Source organism: Vitis vinifera, chromosome 11, assembly GCF_030704535.1.
Source record: "Vitis vinifera cultivar Pinot Noir 40024 chromosome 11, ASM3070453v1".
NCBI classification, from domain to species: Eukaryota; Viridiplantae; Streptophyta; class Magnoliopsida; order Vitales; family Vitaceae; genus Vitis; species Vitis vinifera.
In genome coordinates this window covers 7,464,256-7,483,139 of record NC_081815.1, presented here as the reverse complement: position 1 = coordinate 7,483,139, position 18,884 = coordinate 7,464,256, and the positions used below count along the sequence as shown (strand labels likewise).

At 36.2% G+C, this 18,884-nt stretch overlaps 1 protein-coding gene and 1 long non-coding RNA gene across 3 annotated transcripts in view; one reads left to right on the top strand and one right to left on the bottom strand.

Annotated features, from left to right (window-relative positions):
• The window catches only part of LOC100253298 (probable purine permease 5), a 75,806-nt gene that overhangs the window by 26,546 nt on the left and 30,376 nt on the right, over positions 1–18,884 (bottom strand). The window lies entirely within an intron of this gene.
• Positions 12,388–14,785, top strand: LOC104880704 (uncharacterized). The gene is made up of 2 exons (XR_009466968.1): positions 12,388–12,592; positions 12,923–14,785. It is a non-coding gene; the product is annotated as an uncharacterized LOC104880704 (long non-coding RNA).

Here is an 18,884-nt window from a genome sequence, read left to right as displayed (position 1 = left end):
AATTGTTTTCAATGAAAGAAACTGAGACTATTGTTGAGATGATTACTAGGCTCACCGACATTGTCAATGGTCTTGAAGCTTTGGGAAAAACCTACAAGGAATTCGAGAAGGTGATGAAGATATTGAGGTCTCTCCCATCCAAGTGGCATACCAAGGTCACCGTAATTCAAGAAGCAAAAGACTTGACTAAGCTACCTATGGAAGAACTCATAGGGTCATTAATGACATATAAGATCAATTTGGCAAAGAAGCTACAAGAGGGTGAAGACAAAAAGAAGAAGAGCATAACCCTTAAAGCTACAACCAAGGAAGAAGAAGATGTTGAAGAAGAAAAGTCAAGTGATGAAGATGATGATCTAGCCCTCATCACAAGAAAGCTCAATAAATTCATGAGAGGTGAAAGGTTTAAAGGAAGGAAATTCACCTCTAGAAGGGATCCTTCTAAAAAGGAATCTTCATCTCATGGTGACAAGGAGAAATGGGAAGAGAAAAGAGAATTGACATGCTTCAAGTGCAAAAAGCCGGGACACATCAAATATGATTGTCCTTTCTACAAGAGTGAAGCCAAGAGAAGAATGAAGAAGGCAATGATGGCCACTTGGAGTGAAAGTGAAGAATCCTCCGAAGAAGAAAATGAGAAGGAAGTGGCAAACATGTGCTTCATGGCAATAGATGAACTTGATGAGGTAAACTCTAACTTTAGTGATAAAGATATGCATGATGTTTTTGAAGAATTATATGAGGATTTTGAAAAACTTAGTTTGAAAAATAATTCTCTTAAAAAGAAAATTCAAGATCTTGAAAAGGAACTTGAAGAAGTGAAAGAAAAGTTTTCAATTGATGAATTATCTAAAACTCATCTTGAAAAGGAAAATGAGATTTTAAGGAGTGAAAATGAGATTTTGAAAAAGAAAAATGAATGGTTAACCTCCTCTCTTTCAATTTTCTCTTGTGGACAAAAATATTTTGAAATGATCTTAGCTAGCCAAAAATGTGTCTTTGACAAACAAGGGCTAGGATTCAAATCGTCAAAAAATCGAAAGTATTTTAAAAACTACTTTGTAAAAGAATCCGCAAGTGCAAGTATTTCCACCACTTGCAACTTTTGTGGAAGAGGAGGGCACATTAGTAGTACATGTCCCTTAAGAAATGGTACTCAACAAATTTCTAATGCTAAAGCTGAAAGGTTTGGGTTGAAAAATCCAAGGTCACTAACCCTCAAGAACCCAAAAAGATATGGGTACCTAAATCAACTTGAATTTTATTTTGTAGGGATCAATGAAGGATAAGTGGTTCTTGGATAGTGGATGCTCAAGGCACATGACCGGGGATGAATCCAAGTTCGCTTTCCTTACAAAAAGAAAGGGAGGATACGTTACCTTTGGAGACAATTCAAAAGGAAGGATCATTGGTCAAGGCAACATTGGTAATGACACATCCTCTCTTATTGAAAATGTTTTATTAGTTGATGGTTTAAAACATAATCTTTTGAGCATAAGTCAACTTTGTGACAAAGGTTTTAAAGTGATTTTTGAAGCATCTCATTGCATCATCAAAGATATTCAAAATGATAAAACCATCTTCATGGGTCATAGATGTGATAATATTTATGCAATAAATATTTCAAAATATGATGACCATGATAGATGCTTTTCAAGCATGCATGATCAAAGTTGGTTGTGGCATAGGAGGTTGGGACATGCTAACATGGACCTCATTTCCCAACTCAACAAAGATGAACTTGTTAGAGGCCTTCCCAAAATAAATTTTCAAAAAGACAAAATTTGTGAAGCTTGTCAAATGGGAAAGCAAATCAAAAACTCTTTTAAAAACAAAAATTTCATTTCAACAACTAGACCTCTTGAATTGTTGCATATGGATTTATTTGGTCCCTCTAGGACACCAAGCCTTGGAGGAAAAACTTATGTTTTTGTTATTGTGGATGACTTCTCTAGATACACTTGGGTCTTATTTTTAAGTCAAAAGAATGAAGCCTTTTATGAGTTTTCAAAGTTTTGCAACAAGGTTCAAAATGAAAAAGGTTTTACAATTACTTGTATAAGAAGTGATCATGGGAGAGAATTTGAAAATATTGATTTTGAAGACTATTGCAATGAGCATGGTATTAACCACAACTTTTCAACTCCTAGAACTCCTCAACAAAATGGGGTAATTGAAAGGAAAAATAGAACTCTTCAAGAAATGGTTAAAACCATGCTAAATGAAAACAATTTATCAAAATACTTTTGGGCCAAAGCCATTAACACTTCTTGTTATGTTTTAAATAGAATTTTATTAAGGCTTATTCTTAAGAAAACTCCCTATGAGCTTTGGAAAAACAAGAAACCCAACATTAGCTATTTCAAAGTCTTTGGGTGCAAATGCTTTATATTAAACACCTAAGACAATCTTGGAAAATTTGATGCAAAATCGGATGTTGGAATTTTTCTTGGTTACTCAACTTCAAGTAAAGCTTTTAGAGTTTTTAATAAAATAACCATGGTAGTTGAGGAGTCCATCCATGTTATTTTTTATGAATCTAACAATTCTCTCCAAGAAAGAGAGAGCTTTGATGATGATTTAGGCTTGGAGACCTCCATGGGAAAATTACAAACTGAAAATAGAAGGCAACAAGAAAAAGTTGTAGAGGATCCCAAGAAAGAGGAATCACCTTTGGCACTACCTCCTCCTCAACAAGTGCAAGGTGAATCAAGCCAAGACCTACCTAAAGATTGGAAATTTGTCATCAACCACCCACAAGATCAAATTATAGGTAATCCATCTAGTGGAGTAAGGACTAGATCATCCCTTAGAAATATTTGCAATAATCTTGCTTTTATCTCTCAAATTGAACCTAAAAATATAAAAGATGCTCTAGTTGATGAAAATTGGATGATTTCCATGCAAGAAGAGTTAAACCAATTTGAAAGAAGTGAAGTATGGGAATTAGTGCCAAGACCTCAAAATCAAAGTGTTATTGGAACTAGATGGGTCTTTAGAAACAAAATGGATGAAAATGGCATAATTATAAGGAATAAAGCAAGATTGGTAGCCCAAGGTTTTAATCAAGAAGAAGGGATAGATTATGAAGAAACCTTTGCTCCCGTAACTAGATTGGAAGCCATTAGGATGCTACTTGTCTTTGCATGTTTTAAAGACTTTGTTTTATATCAAATGGATGTGAAAAATGCTTTCTTAAATGGCTTTATAAATGGAGAGGTATATGCTGAACAACCACCCGATTTTCAAAGTTTTAACTTTCCTAATCATGTTTTTAGACTTAAAAATGCACTTTATGGTTTGAAACAAGCACCTAGAGCATGATATGAAAGATTGAGTAAATTTCTTTTGAAAAAGGGTTTTAAAATGGGAAAAATTGACAGAACTCTTTTCATAAAAACCAAAGATAATGACATGCTCTTAGTTCAAATATACGTTGATGATGTCATTTTTGGAGCTACTAATGTCTCTCTTTGTGAATAATTCTCAAAATGTATGCATAGTGAGTTCGAAATGAACATGATGGGAGAACTTAACTTTTTCCTTGGACTTCAAATCAAGCAACTAAAGGAAGGAACCTTCATCAATCAAGCCAAGTATATAAGGGATCTCCTCAAAAGGTTCAATATGGAGGAAGCCAAAACAATGAAGACTCCAATGAGTTCATCCATCAAGCTTGACATGGATGAGAAAGGTAAGCCCGTCAACTCAACTATGTATAGAGGCATGATAGGTTCTTTACTATATTTGACCGCTAGTAAACCTGATATCATGTATAGTATATGTTTGTGTGCTAGATTTCAATCTTACCCTAAGGAATCTCATTTAAGTGCTGTAAAACGAATCCTTAGATATTTAAAAGGAACTATGGACATAGGCCTATGGTATCCTAAGGGTGATAACTTTGAATTAATTGGATACTCAGATGCCGATTTTGCCGGTTGTAAAGTTGAGAGGAAAAACACTAGTGACACTTGTCATTTCCTAGGACATTAACTTGTTTCATGGCATAGTAAGAAGCAAAATTCGGTAGCCTTGTCTACGGCGGAAGCCGAATAAATAGTAATCGGTTTATGTTGTGCACAAATCCTTTGGATGAAACAAACACTTGGTGATTTCAATTTGATTTTTGAGCATGTTCCTATAAAATGTGATAACACTAGTGCCATAAATATTTCAAAGAATTCGGTACAACACTCTAGGACTAAGCATATGGAGATAAGACATCATTTTCTTAGAGACCATGCACAAAAGGGTGACATTACACTTGAATTTGTAAACACAAAAGATCAACTTGCCTATATTTTTATAAAACACCTAAGTGAAGAGCAATTTGTTGATATTAGAAGACAACTAGGGGTGATTTCTTTATGATCAAATGATTGCTTGATGAATTCTTGTTGATATTGCTTTTGAATATATCATATGATTGCGTGAAATTCATATCATATGCATCATATAGAAATAATCATAGGAAAGAGGTCAAATTTTGACCAAAAATCAAAATTCCCATGGCATTAGACATAAAAAATTAGGGATTTCAACTAAAAAGGGCAGGGAGAGGATCATGAGACAAGAAAATGCAAGAAAATTTGGAAAAATTGACCGTTGATCGTTGACCAGGCGATCGACCGGTTGAGGAATCGGTTGACCGGTTCGTCAGGGCTGAGAATTTAAAACGCCCCCCGCGCGCTTCATTTATCCCATTTTCTCCTCCAAAGCTTGCCGCCCCTTCACATCCCTGCTTCCCAAAGACTTTTTGGCCAGATTTCAAACCGATTATAGGCTGAGGACTTGATTTTGGGACAGATTTGGGCTAGGGTTTTGGTTTGAAACCCAGGGTTTCACCTCTTGAGAGCATCTCTTCTCTGCACCGTGCGTCTCAGGGTTGTTCAGCTCCATCTCCGGGCGTCTAGGGTTTCGGGTTGGTGGTTGCTTTTTCCTCTTTGCTTTCATTCTCTCTTTGGACTCCTTTTTCGCTTCATTGATGGCACCAAGGAGAGAGACGGGCACTTCTAGGGCTCAGGGTAAGCACCCTGTTGAGCCATCTCAGCCCGAGCAGACGGAGGATCGTCGAAAGGCGAGGTTTGACACGACACTCTTCAGTTCGAATGAAGACTATCAACGCTACAAGCAGAAATTTGCCCAGAGAAAAGTCATTCCAGGGAGAAGTGTCAACTTCTCTCAACTTCAGCACTTTGACTTTGAGAGGCTATTCGGACGGATGGGATGGCTGCCCGTAGTGACGATCTCTGAGCCGGTCTTCCCGACTCTGGTGCGGGCTTTCTATTCTCGGGCAACCTACGGGCTTGGAGGACCCGTATTATCCACTATGAGAGGCGTTGAGATCCGTTTGAGTCCCGAGAGCATCTGCCGCATTCTCGACATCCCTTCGATTGGACTCCGTGTTTATGAGGCCAAGGCGTGGCCCACTGTGCCAGGATTTGAGCCTAGAGAGGCTGTTCAGAGGTTGTGAAGACTTGTTGATCCCTAGGAGATGGGCAAAACATCAGTTCACAGCTTGACAATGACTAGCCGAGTCCTTCACCATATGATCTGTTCGATTCTCTTGCCACGTGGAGGACATCGAGACGAGGTCTCCTACCTCGAGGCTTTCATTGTGGACTCGATCCTCATCGGGAGACGGATTCATGTTAGATACCTTATGATGATGCATATGATCTCCTGTGTTGAGAGCTCGACGCTAGTACTCCCCTACGACCGCTTCTTTACCCGTGCTTTCAAGGATGTCGGGGTCGACTTGAGTAGAGAGACAAATTTTGAGGCCCCCACCACCTATGACACGTATGATGAGCAGTCTCTGGGGCGCATGAAGTTCGAGAAGGCACCCGATAGCTCTTAGGTTAGGAAAGCCAAGCGACAACAACAACAATATCTCTGATTCACTTTCAACTCGAGCTCCATAAGATAAAGATGATAAGGTGGTCAAGGTGACTCTCTCGAAAAATGTGTGAATGTAAAAATGTGCCTTTCACCTTTCTGTAATGAAAATATGAGCATCGAGTCAAAAATCGAATCCAGGATCAAACGAAAGATGAAGTACTGGGCCCGTGATAGGTGTACAGTGTAAAAAGATGGTCATGATCATATCCCAAAGCATCCATCAAGTGACGACAAAGTGAATGGATGTGTCGAACTAAGAAAGAAAGACGAAAGCCCTAGGAGAAAATATACTAAACTCATCGAGTGGAAAACATAATCCAAGATGACATGACAAAAGGTGATCCAACCGATACTCAGACTCATACTGATCTCCGAGCACTCTCAACTGGATACTAAAAGAGGGAGTGTCAAATCTAAACTATGACTAAAGAGGCTCTGAAGGCCCTTAGATGCACCCACGTGTAGGGAGGGAGTCCTAATCAAAGGATTTACAGCTCAACCTACAAGGTCAAGGTGGTTCTAAATGGATGAGGGTGGATTTTAAAGATCCCTAGCAGAAGCGATCATACCCTCCGGCGGTACGCAACCCTCTGCACGTCTCCGAAGAGACGGGGTGCTTCCATGCAAGGTGGTCATCACCTCCACACATGCACTACCTCGACATCCCAGGGGGTTTCCTATGGTGAAACCTCTCAAACTCTCAACGCTCAATGGTCAACTAAAGTGCACAGTGAATGGTGTGGGTGCATCTGAAAACGCTAAGAATCTATAGCAGAAGAGGAAACACACTGGTCGCACGACTATCCATGAAACCTAGCTCGGGGCTATACAGGTCTTCAATGATCGGACTCCAATCGACATCAAAGTGTCGCTCTCCTTCAGAATGCTCCCGTGCATCGATATAGCCCGTCGCTAGACCCTACTCCTAATCTCTGGCTCGGTCAGAGAGCAAGCACATAGAATGTCTCACACTTGCAATAGTGAGAACCGAGATGAAAGGAATGACCGAGACCAGAGGATGGGAGATAAGGAGATAGATGTGCGACCCACATAAACAAGCGGCACACAGTCATGCAAAAGGAGGGCAGTCATGCGACACACAATCAGGCAAAGCTCAGATATATCATCATGTACACACAAGATAAGCGAGAATACAACAATCAAGATGAATAGTAATACAAAAATCATGCTCAAAGACGATCAAAATTAGTATACAAGTAAGAAAATCAACATGTCAAGCAGAGTGATATACAGTGGTGAGTGTACGCATGTGAAGTGATCAGAACAATCATGCCAAAATTAGAATTAATACGCTAAACAATGCAATAAGATTCAATCATCAATAATCCAGCATGTCAAAAATCTCAAATGAGTATAATAACCAAGCATGCATCCAATGATATCGGCAACTCTCAATGTGCAATCAAGAAATAGGTACCCACTGATCGACTCATCAAATGTCACGTTTGCTTCATCCTAAGTTCAAGCTTGACCCTCTAAATATCCCCAGTGGAGTCGCCACTATGTGGACCCCGTATTTTTTCGACTCATGCGTTTCCCACTCGATGGCGAACTCGATTTTTATTTGAAAATTTGATTTTATTGATTATAAAATGACTTGGAGTCGCCACTTATTTTTGTTTTATTTTTAAAAGAGTAAACAAAATAAGAAAGAAAAACCCTAAGTGTGACTCCTTACTTTGGAAAAGGTGGTCTGTGATAAACCGAATCGGGTTCGGGGGTTAGGTTACTTATCAGGAAGGTACGATAAAAACCATAGCACCCTTCTAAGTCCCTAAAAACAAGTCTCTACTAATAAAATGAAGCAATCATGGCAGTGGACGAGTAGATCAATAAGTACCCAGAATAAATCATGCACACGTGAGAATCAAAATATGCTTGGACAATTACCAGAGTGAAAGTAGGTGCGTACCTAGGCGACGAGCCACCATGTGCTATCAAGAGAGAGGTTAGTGCACAATTAAGAAATAATAGCATGCATGTCGGAAAGCAGGATAAATAAATCGCGCATAACAAACAAATCAATCAATCATAAAATCACGTATGTTGGGCCCCCACCAAAGCCCGATTTATATTGCATGAATTAATCCCATAAATTCCATTATTTGGAATTACAAAAAATTTGTTCCTGCTTATTAAAGTCAAGAGGAGCAGAAGATTATTTGAAAGCCAGAGCGGAATTAAAACTATTCCGAAGAAAATTAGATTTTTGAAATTTAATTGAAAAATTGGAATCTCGAAAATCACTAGAAATTTGGGGTTTTAGAGTTTGTTTGGAATTCGGATTTTTAGAAATTAAATTTGAAAGAAATTGGAATTTTGAAAAATTAAACTTTAATGATTGGAATTTTTAAAGGAAATAAACAAATAAATAAATGAAATAATGATAATAATAACGAAATAATATTTAAACGAGTGAACGTGAATACTAGAATTTTTTAGATTAAAAATTAGATTTGGAAGTCGGATTTTTGAAAAATTGAATTTTAATGATTGAGATTTTTAAATAAATAAATAAATAGACAAATAAAAAATAAATGAATAAAATAGATAAAATAAATGAATGAATTTGAAACGTTGGGATTTTAAAAGAATTATTTGATAATAGGACTTTAAAAAAAAAAATTTAACATGTAAAGTGGAATTAAGAAGATGACACGTGGGAGAAAAGAGAAAAAAATAATAAAAAAAACCATCTTGAAGCCTGCTGGAACCATGCCACTGATTAAGAATAAAAAATAATATAAAAAAAACTCATATCTTTGACTTTTAATTCACCAATTATTTAAATGGTTTCATGCCTACCATGCAATACATTCTTCTTTCCTTTTTTTTATTTTTTTATTATGCTCCTGCTGCCACTATGAAGGCTAGGTAGATTCGGGACCTTAGAGGAGACTCACAACAACCTGGGCAGCCAGGCGTGCATGGGTAACGTAGACGTGGGTGAGATGGCAAGAGGATTGGTAAGAAAGGAACATTAAAACAGTGAGAAAAAGGGTTTTCGGTGATTGATGAAATGGAAGATGTTTGGCGTGGAGAGCAATAGGTGATGAACTTTGTGGGTATGCAAGGTGGTCTTGGCTAATAAGGACGAGCATGGTATGGGTATGGTGATAATATAGAGAGAGAAACAGGTAAGAGATGGATAAGTGGGGTATTTGGGTAGTGGGTATACGGGTATGGGACTAAGAAGGATGATGACACACATGGGAGGTGAGATATGGGTGTAAGGAGGAGTGAGTGAGGACGTGGCCATGGTGGATACGTGGTAAGCATGGGCGTAATGGAAATATGGGTAAAGGCATGAAAGATTTAATGGGTATGAGGTATGGTTTAGTGAGAGAAATGATGGTGAGAGGGTGTAGAAAGTGGCTGACATGGGTATGAGGGGGATGAGCAATGGCATTGGCGTAATGAACCTCCCATTATAGCCATACATTGAAATCCAACCTCGTGCATACATCTTGAACACGGTCAAAATACCTTCTATCACTGAACCATGAACTCCTCCAATCTCCTTGCCTAATCAGTCTTGTCTTCATATCCACAGCTAATGACATGGTTTGTCTCTCTTAAAAGGGTTTCAAGTTTAGTTGACGGAAGAATGCCACCTCAATGGATAGATTTGAGTCACCAGTACAAAACAAGCTAGATGTCTCATTTACAGATGAAATGAGTGGAGCGTAGCCATGGCCTTTCTAGTACTCACAGACAGGGAGCATATCTCCTGGGTCCTCTTACTCCTTCAAGCTGAGATGGAAAGTCTGATCCCCTCTATGGCCGAGCACCAATGACAAAGGGAGAACAGCAAAAACAGAGCACAAGCAATAGACACAAAATGACCCTTTACACGCATCATTTCGTATAACGATCCATGGGCTCACATGTAGGAGGTGTGTCAAAATGTATTTCAAACAGATTTCTAAGAGAAAACCAGATGGGCATGACTAACAACTCACAAAAAAAGAAAAAAACGCAGAACAGAGTCTAAAGGATAAGTCAGAAAATCAGATGCAGAATATGAGTGAGCAAAATTAGATACTAAAAAAAGTATTAGCTGCTCGCCTCTAAGAACTGAGATAGCATCTCATGCTAGCTAGAAAGCATAATAGAATGTGATGAACACAAAAAGATCCTCAGCCAACAGGAAGAATACCTGTATCGCCCTCCTGCAAGGTGTTTCCCAGCGTGTTTTTTCCCCTTCCCAGACCCCAGCTAAAACTCTCACCCAGAACTCCCTTTTCTTCCCTCTCTTCTCCCCTGTTTTTGTCTTCCTCAGCAAGCCCTCCTTTTCCTCTTTCTCTCCTCTTCTGTTTTTTCCCATCTAATCTGGCCACCTCCTTCAGCTGAAATCCCGGGGTGGTCAAAAAAGTCATTATGATAGCAAAAAATAAAATGGCCTAAAACTCCTCCTCCCCGGGAGGGGGTCTACACCCTAGCTCCATGATGCTCAGTATAATAAAAAATAAAGCCTTAATTTATGAATCTTATTCTCTGTTTTTTTTTTTTCCAGAAAATATATCCACAAAGTATTTTTCTGTTGAAACAAACATTCTCATAGAAGAAGAAAAAAAAAATTCTCAAGAAAACCCATCTAACACACAATCTAAAAAAGAGAAGGCATGATTCTTTAAATACGGAGGTGTAAATGTTGAGCCAAATCAATAAAAGAAAATCATGGAAAACATGCATAGAAGGAAACAAATAGGACAATAATCTAAAAGAAGCCAACATATCAAGATCCATGAAGCAGGGGATTAAAAGGGTAAAAAGGATTTGCAACCTTTAGGCCATTGTGTAAGTATCTTTTCTTTGAGAGATCCCACAGAGGTAGTTGGATTATACTTGTTTGGACCGATGTCGGTGCCATCAGCAAGTCTAAACTTAAGCTCAATCGCTCTTCTCCCGCCATTGATGAGCCCAAAGAAGAAACAATCGGGAACCTTGTGAGAGTTGGGGGGAGTTGCCTTTTTCCCCCAAAAAAAAGAAAAAAGAAAAATGGAGAAAGGGCCCAACAAATGCAGTCCGGCCTGGGAAAAAAAAATAAAAAATTAATATCAATCAAGAGCCAGAGTATGGGTCTTGAACGTGGGGGTATGGCAAAGGGTATGGAGGTAGGTATAGGCAAGGAGGAAAATGTCGCGATATTTCGACGATATATGTGTATCGAAGGGTATCGACACGATCCAACGATATTTGCTTGAAATTGCTTCTGAGGGGATCTGAACCCCAAACCTTTTGGTTCACTCCATTTGCGGCTAACTTGCCCTTGTAATATAAAGTGCACCAAACATATATATACTTAAAGTCATTATATAAAGAAAATGTTAAAAGAATATTTTAAATAGCAAATTAATTATAATTATTTTATAATTAAATACAAAATTTTCTTTTAATTAATTATCAAAAAGTATAAAAATTATATAATTTTCTTCATAATGTTTTTAATATCATTAATAATTAATTAAATATTAAAAATTTATATATATATATCATAATTTATTTTATATTGTTTAATACAATTGAATTAAATGGATCATATTTTAATATTAATATATATTTTAAAATTAGACATATTATAATCAAATATCATAATATTATATGTAATTTAATAATAAATGTACACTTATAAAATTCATATTTTTATCGATGCATACGATATTATTATCAAATATGATAAATTATGTTATACATATATAAAAATTTTCAATAAAATAACTTTAAAATGTCTATTATACTTTTAATTATATTATTATGAGGTTTTTCTTATATTTTCATAAGTTTTTAACAATTTTAAGGTTACCGATATTTTTTTCCAAAATATCCGCCGATACGATATATCCGTAAAATCGAAGTACCGATATATTCGTGATTACCGATATTTTCATCCTTAGTATAGGAGATAGGAGAGAGAAGAGAGAAAGTGGGAATTGGGAGGAGAATGAGGGAAAATAAGGAAAGAGAAAAAAATAAAATAAAATAAAAAGAAAGGAAAAATAAGATAAAATAAACGAAATAATAAGAATTAAGACTTAAAATGTATAAATGAGCCAATAAAATAAAATATAATCGGGTTTTAAAATCTAAGAACAAAATTGAGCTCAAAATTAATGTAAAATAAAAATAAGACAAATTTTGAGGTTTACAAATGCATATGACATTGCAATAGTCTTTAGTATCAAAATAAAGATCGATGTGGTTTCATCATATTATTAGAAGAAATGAGTCCATGACAATATTTTTTTAAAATATTTTTATTAAAATATGTTTTATTACATTTTAAATGAAAAATTAAATTAATTTATATAAAATATTTTATTTGATATTTAATTTCTAAGATTTTATTAAAAATATGTGGTAATAACTTTTTTTATTAATATTAATTTATTTAAATCATTAAAATTATTAATAATTTATCTTATTAAATTAATTTTAATTTATAAAATATTACCGATAAAAATCGAAATTTTGGTAGTGATTTAATCAAAATAAAGATGGATAATTAATAATTATTTATACGGAGAGAGGAAAATTGTTCTCATGATTTGTTTCCCTTGTTTTCTCTCTCTACTAAATATAAAAATCGAACATCCGCTTTTCTGAAGTTGTCCTCCAGAATCCCTAAAAAGGCCCTATTTTCCTCTGCCACTCTCAATCCTCGCAGGTACATTATTTTTTTTTGCAACCCCCGTTTGATTCCCAAGAAAATCCATCCCCCATTCGATTTCCGGGAAAATTCATCCTCGTTTGATTTCCGAGAAAATCCACGCAAAACCACCAAAGGAAAACCAAAAAAATTGCTTTATTTTTTTTTGCTCCCTGTGTTTTCTGGATCTGTTCTAGGGGTCTCTTTGCTTTTGTGCCATTGGATTTAAATTTCACGAACCCTAAATCCACGATTTTTGAGCCAGGCTGAAAACCACAACCTTTGCCTGCAAATCATGATCAGATTACCAAATAACATCTTATGTTTTTTTAAAAAAAAATTGCACAGATTTTGTATCCTGTGCGCGGGCTGGACTGGTAGGAAATATCGGGAAATTTCCCAAATTCGACACAGGGATTAGTGAGGGTAGAAAGGTCAAAAAAATAAAATAAAAGCAAAGAAGAAGACAGGGAGTACTATAAAAGGGGAAGGATGAGTAAAAGTTAGGGCTCAACCTCATTAGTTTAAGACTGAGGCTCCGGTGACTGTCTCGGAGGGATGGGGAGTTTCTAAGGGTGGTTGCCCCTCTCTGAATCTCATGGTCGTCGGAGCCGATGATTCCTTCTACTACGCCCATCAACTGCCCTTTTCCTTCGCTCTTTCTTTTCTTTCTTTTCATACACATGTGTGTATATATATATATATATACATATATATCAGAGGCTGTCTTGATTCTCTGGAAAATCAACAGCGCTCTCTCTCTCTTCATGTGGGCAACATAAAAGGCTGTGATGACGTTTTCAGAGTAAGTCAGGCACTGGGAATGTCCGTTTCTTGGCGGGGCAACCCGGATGGTTTGTGCGATGGGACCTTTTGTGCCTTGTTTCACAAGCAACTGTGGTTGCAGCCATGACGGTCATCCTTTTCTTGTCTGATAAAAGGCGAATCTGAGCCTTCCTTTTACGCGCTATTCACTTCCGTGCTGAGTCTGGTCTTTGTTTTGTTTTGGTTTTTTTGTTTGTGTTTTAAAATGTGTTTTCTGAGAAGGATATTGTATCTGTTTGGTTGCTGAGAAAATGTGCAGGAAATTTAAGTGGCTGTGATGACACTTTCCAAGTAAATCAGATATTTGAAAGGACCCATGTCTTGGCTGGGCGACCCGGATTGTCTGTGAAATGGGTTTCTATGCCCTTTTTTCACGTGCAACTGTAGTTGCAGCCATGGCGAAATTGTTCTCATGATTTGTTTCCCTTGTTTTCTCTCTCTACTAAATATAAAAATCGAAAGGGCCATCCACTTCTCTCACTCGGGCATCAAGAAGTCCTTTTCTGAAGTTGCCCTCCGGACGAGAGAATCCCTAAAAAGGCCCTATTTTCCTCTGCCACTCTCAATCCTCGCAGGTACTAATCTAATCATGTTATTATTATTATTTTTTTGCAACCCCCGTTTGATTCTCAAGAAAATCCATCCCCCTTTCGATTTCCGGGAAAATTCATCCTCGTTTGATTTCCGAGAAAATCCATGCAAAACCCCCCACGAAAACCAAAAAAATTGTTTTTTTCTTTGCTCCCTGTGTTTTCTGGATCTGTTCTAGGGGTCTCTTTGCTTTTGTGCTATTGGATTTAAATTTCACGAACCCTAAATCCACGATTTTTGAGCCAGGCTGGAAAACACGACCTTTGCCTGCAAATCATGATCAGATTACCAAATAACATCATATGTTTTAAAAAAAATTTGTATCCTGTGCGCGGGCTGGACTGGTAGGAAATATTGGGAACTTCAGAAAAGGGCTTCTCATACACGTGTGTACATGTACATCAGAGGCTGTCTTGATTCTCTGGAAAATCAACAGCGCTCTCTCTCTGTTCATATGGGCAACATAAAAGGCTGTGATGACGTTTTCAGAGTAAGTCAGGCACTGGGAATGTCCGTTTCTTGGCGGGGCAACCCGGATGGTTTGGGCGACCTTTTGTGCCTTGTTTCACAAGCAACTGTGGTTGCAGCCAGGACGGTCATCTTTTTCTTGTCTGATAAAAGGCGAATCTGAGCCTTCCTTTTACGCGCTATGCACTTCCGCGCTGAGTCTGGTCTTTGTTTTGTTTTGGTTTATTTGTTTGTGTTTTAAAATGTGTTTTCTGAGAAGGATCTGTATCTATTTGGTTGCTGAGAAAATGTGCAGGAAAATTAAGTGGCTGTGATGACACTTTCCAAGGGCGACCCGGACTGTGTGAAATGGGTTTCTATGCCCTTTTTTTCACATGCAACTGTAGTTGCAGCCATGGCGAACATGGATCTTGTCTGATTACAGGCGGATCTGAGCCCTCCCTGGACCCGTGATGTCCATCTTTATTTATTTATTTATGATTGTTTGGTTGGATGTATTTAGGGTCCTTCAAAGGGTCCTCGATCTGTTTGGTTCCCAATGAGAAAATCGAGGGGATATGATGATACTTTTCAAGTAAATCAGAGATTATGAAGGGCTCGTTTCTTGGTGGGGCAACCCGGATGATCTGTGAAATGGGTTTCATTTTACAGGCAACCGTAGTTGCAGCCATGGCGGCCCAGCAGCTTGTCTGATTACGGCCGGATCTGAGCCTCCATTGCCCAGTCCATGATAATAGGATCTGGATCTTAATAAAAATGTGTCATCTGTGTAGGATTAAAGTAGTGGGAGGCCCAAATAAGATGAGTCATGCTTGGTCCGCAAAGCATAATTGATAATACCAATCAAATATAATTGATATTTTAAAAAAAGAAATAATTATGTTAAGAATAATTTCTTGGACACCAAAATCAGCTTATAAAATAAATACTAAAATTGCTTCAAGATGGCCAAAGAAGAAATCGGTCAGCTATGATATGATCAGCTTATTTCTGAAGACAACCATCAACTATAAGTTGCTTTCACCCCTAACCTTTAGAGGAGAAGAAACATGGAAAACAAGTCCACCAAACAAAACCTTATCCCTTTATTCTTCTCTACAACAGTCATTTCTCCATTTAAAAGTTTGAGAATCAAAGCAACAGCTGATATCAAAGGTGGGATAATGTGATCAGCTATCTTTTCCCAGGCCAATTCCCCATCAAGCAAATAAAATTTGAATTTATGTAATACAGTTCAGCAATTCCATAATCATTCACAAATATCCCACAAAGGAACAGCTCCCACACCCCAAATTTGTCAAATAGTTCAATTTTGGATGTTTCTGAGTAGAAACCCCAAATCATTTTGAGCCCAAAGCCAGTCCTGAATCCTGAATTTGCCAAACTGGAATTCTAAACCATACTGAGATAAAATAATTCCCTAATCCTGAATTTCTCAAGCAATCCCTCTCAACACAACAAATTCTTTTTTGAATATTTTCTCACTTTAAGATATGGATTATCTGGAATTCATCATTACGTCTCTTATTTTGACTCCAAAACCCATCATAAGGGGCACAAGACAGAAGCAGAAGTTTCCAAGCTTGACGCAAAAGATTAGGAAAAAAACATGGGTATATTACCAGACAAGGTTGGGGAAATTTTCTGGGGAAGAATTTCTCATGGAAGTATTTTCTGCCCATGGAAAACAATAAGACACTTAGGATTCATACAAAAGAAACAAAAAGGACAATCATAAAATAATTAATAGAAAAAGGAAGTGATGAAATGAGAATGAAGCAGACCTGGATGAAGCAGTGGCTGCATTTGGGACTTGGATTTGGGTGGTTTGAGTGTGGATTTCATCAAAAGAGTTCAGACGTTGAAGAGTTAGAACTTAGAAGTGGGATATGTCTACATAGAGCATGTGTAGCAGTGATCCTCACAAGTATTTCTACGTTGTATACTTGAAAAATAATTTTTTTTTTAAGTGTTAGGAATATTATAATCGCTTCTTAAAATTACTACCAAACAAGTTTTTAATTACATAATTAAGAGCTTGCTTGAAATTCAGTTTTAAAAAATGGGAAAATTATGCAACCAGACACCAAAAATAAAAACAAAATAAGGTGTTTGATTGTGTTTTTTAATTTAAAAAATTATTTTTAAGATAAAGAATAAAAAATGGCATTTTTAGTATTTTTTAAAAAGAAAAATTGTTTGGCCAATTGTTTTCAAAAATAATTTTTAAAGATAAAAAACAAAAACTTGTTTGTATAAAAGAATCGACTTTGGTTTTAAAAACAATTTTTCTATTTTTATTTTTAAAATTTAATTTACATTAATATAAATCACATTCAAGTTAAATCTCACTAAAAATAAATAAATAAAATTCAAATTATATATAAATTATAGATAAATAATTGTTTTAATTATTAAACAATTTTTTTTATTCAAATAAAACAAAAATTACTATAAGATTAAAAATAATTTTAATAGTCATTTTTTAATGAGAGTAAAATAAATAGTTGGATTGATTTTTTTAATAGGAAAAACAAATAAAATAAAATAAATTGAAACAAAAACAATTGCAAACCAAGTACACACAAAATACTTCAAGTCAATTATAATAGTTAAACAATTTTCATATTTCACATCCTTACTTCGTATATTAATATAACTATTTAATGACTAATGTTTACAAACTATTAACATAAGCATTCCATTTCTACTATGAAATACGATCTCGATAAGCTATCATAGTCGTTGTTGTTTCATCTGATAAAGTCATTGCATAACTTACTTCAATTGTAGTATCGTCCTTATCTTCAAATTCAAGTTCTTCTTCCCATTGTCTAAACATAACATCATTTTAAGTCTATTTATGAATGAAATTATAAAGAGTACAACAAGCTACAACTATTTATAGTTGTCTACTTGGTTTGTAAGATGACATCATTTTTAAAACTGAAAAATGTGCTTTTAACACACAAAACAATACTCAATTATATTTATAAACGAGAATGCCTATAATTGAACAATTCTTTATTAGTCTTCGATTAACAACTTCTGCTAGGATAATCTTACAAATAATACCTTTTACCTCAATATGGAGGAAGAAAACCTATAGTACAAGGATATCCAGAATTAACAACATAGTATTCACTTGTTAATATAACATAACAAAAACATAAGAATAATCATACGATTATGGGAGTAATTAAATAATAATTTAAATCAATGAGGTTGTTTCCTGATTTTTTTTTCAATCTAGTTTTATTTTATTTTTTATTTTTTTTTGAGAATAATGAACAACCACAATTGAAAGTGTTAAAAAAATTGTTTTTAAGTTATATGGTTAAACGAGCTACAAGGTTTATGGAATTTTGCTTTTATCTTTTCATTTTAAGTATAAAGTGGAGAAAAAAATTTAATAATGCATGCACTCTAACAATGTTTTTGAATTTGTTCCAAAATTATCTTAAAAAAAATTGTCATGAAAGTAAGAGATGTGGTGATGATTGGTAGGTGACGATTGGAGAGGATGATGCCAATGGGAGAAAGGTGTCAACACTGAAAATGGGTAGGTGGCGTGAAAGAGAGTCCTTTTCTCTTTTCCCTTTTCTTTTCTTGTCTTCTTATGGCCTTCTTCCACCATTATAATCTCTAAGAACATTGTTCACTTGTGCATGTCTTCCTAAAGGCTTAACAACCTCTATTACCTCTATGTTGGAACCCAACCTAATTTTGAAATCACAGTTTCAATCATTCACAATACTAGTACTACTCCTCCAAAGATAGTTGATGTTTTTGAAAACCTAGTTCCAATTATAGAAAACAACACTAGAAATGAAAAAGATGACGGGGTTGTCAATGTTGTTTAGAGGGGGCACATTGATCCTAAGCGGAAAATGAGAATGATGGTGATTGCAATGGGAGGAGAACCAAAGTTCAATTCCCCGTCACCTCTCACTTCCCACCGAATCTACCGCTTCCATCGAATCTACCGCCACTATTGACGACATTATCCATTAGTGTCGTCGTTGGCCACCGCTCATAGCTTCCCCTACCTAGTAGTCTTTTTTTCTCTCTCTTTTCCTTTCCCGTCTTTATTTTTCTATGTTTCCTTCACTTTCTCCACATCACCACCACCACTTATCCACAACCTATTGCCAACTGTCATAAACTTAGTCTTTTCCTAAGCTTGTGCGACACTTAGACAAGTCAAGACCCTTGATCTTGATAAGTTAACATTACTCCTAATACTTAGCTTGCTACGCTAAGACGCACCCAACTTAAAAACTTTAGAGGGCGTAGTAGGCAACACTTAAATAATAGAAGTTTTACTGCTTTCAAAGAAAGCTATATAATGCTTGGAAACTCACTTGCTTGGTGCCTTGGCCAAATGAGACCCTCACTTATTTATAAACACCAATGGAACTCTCTA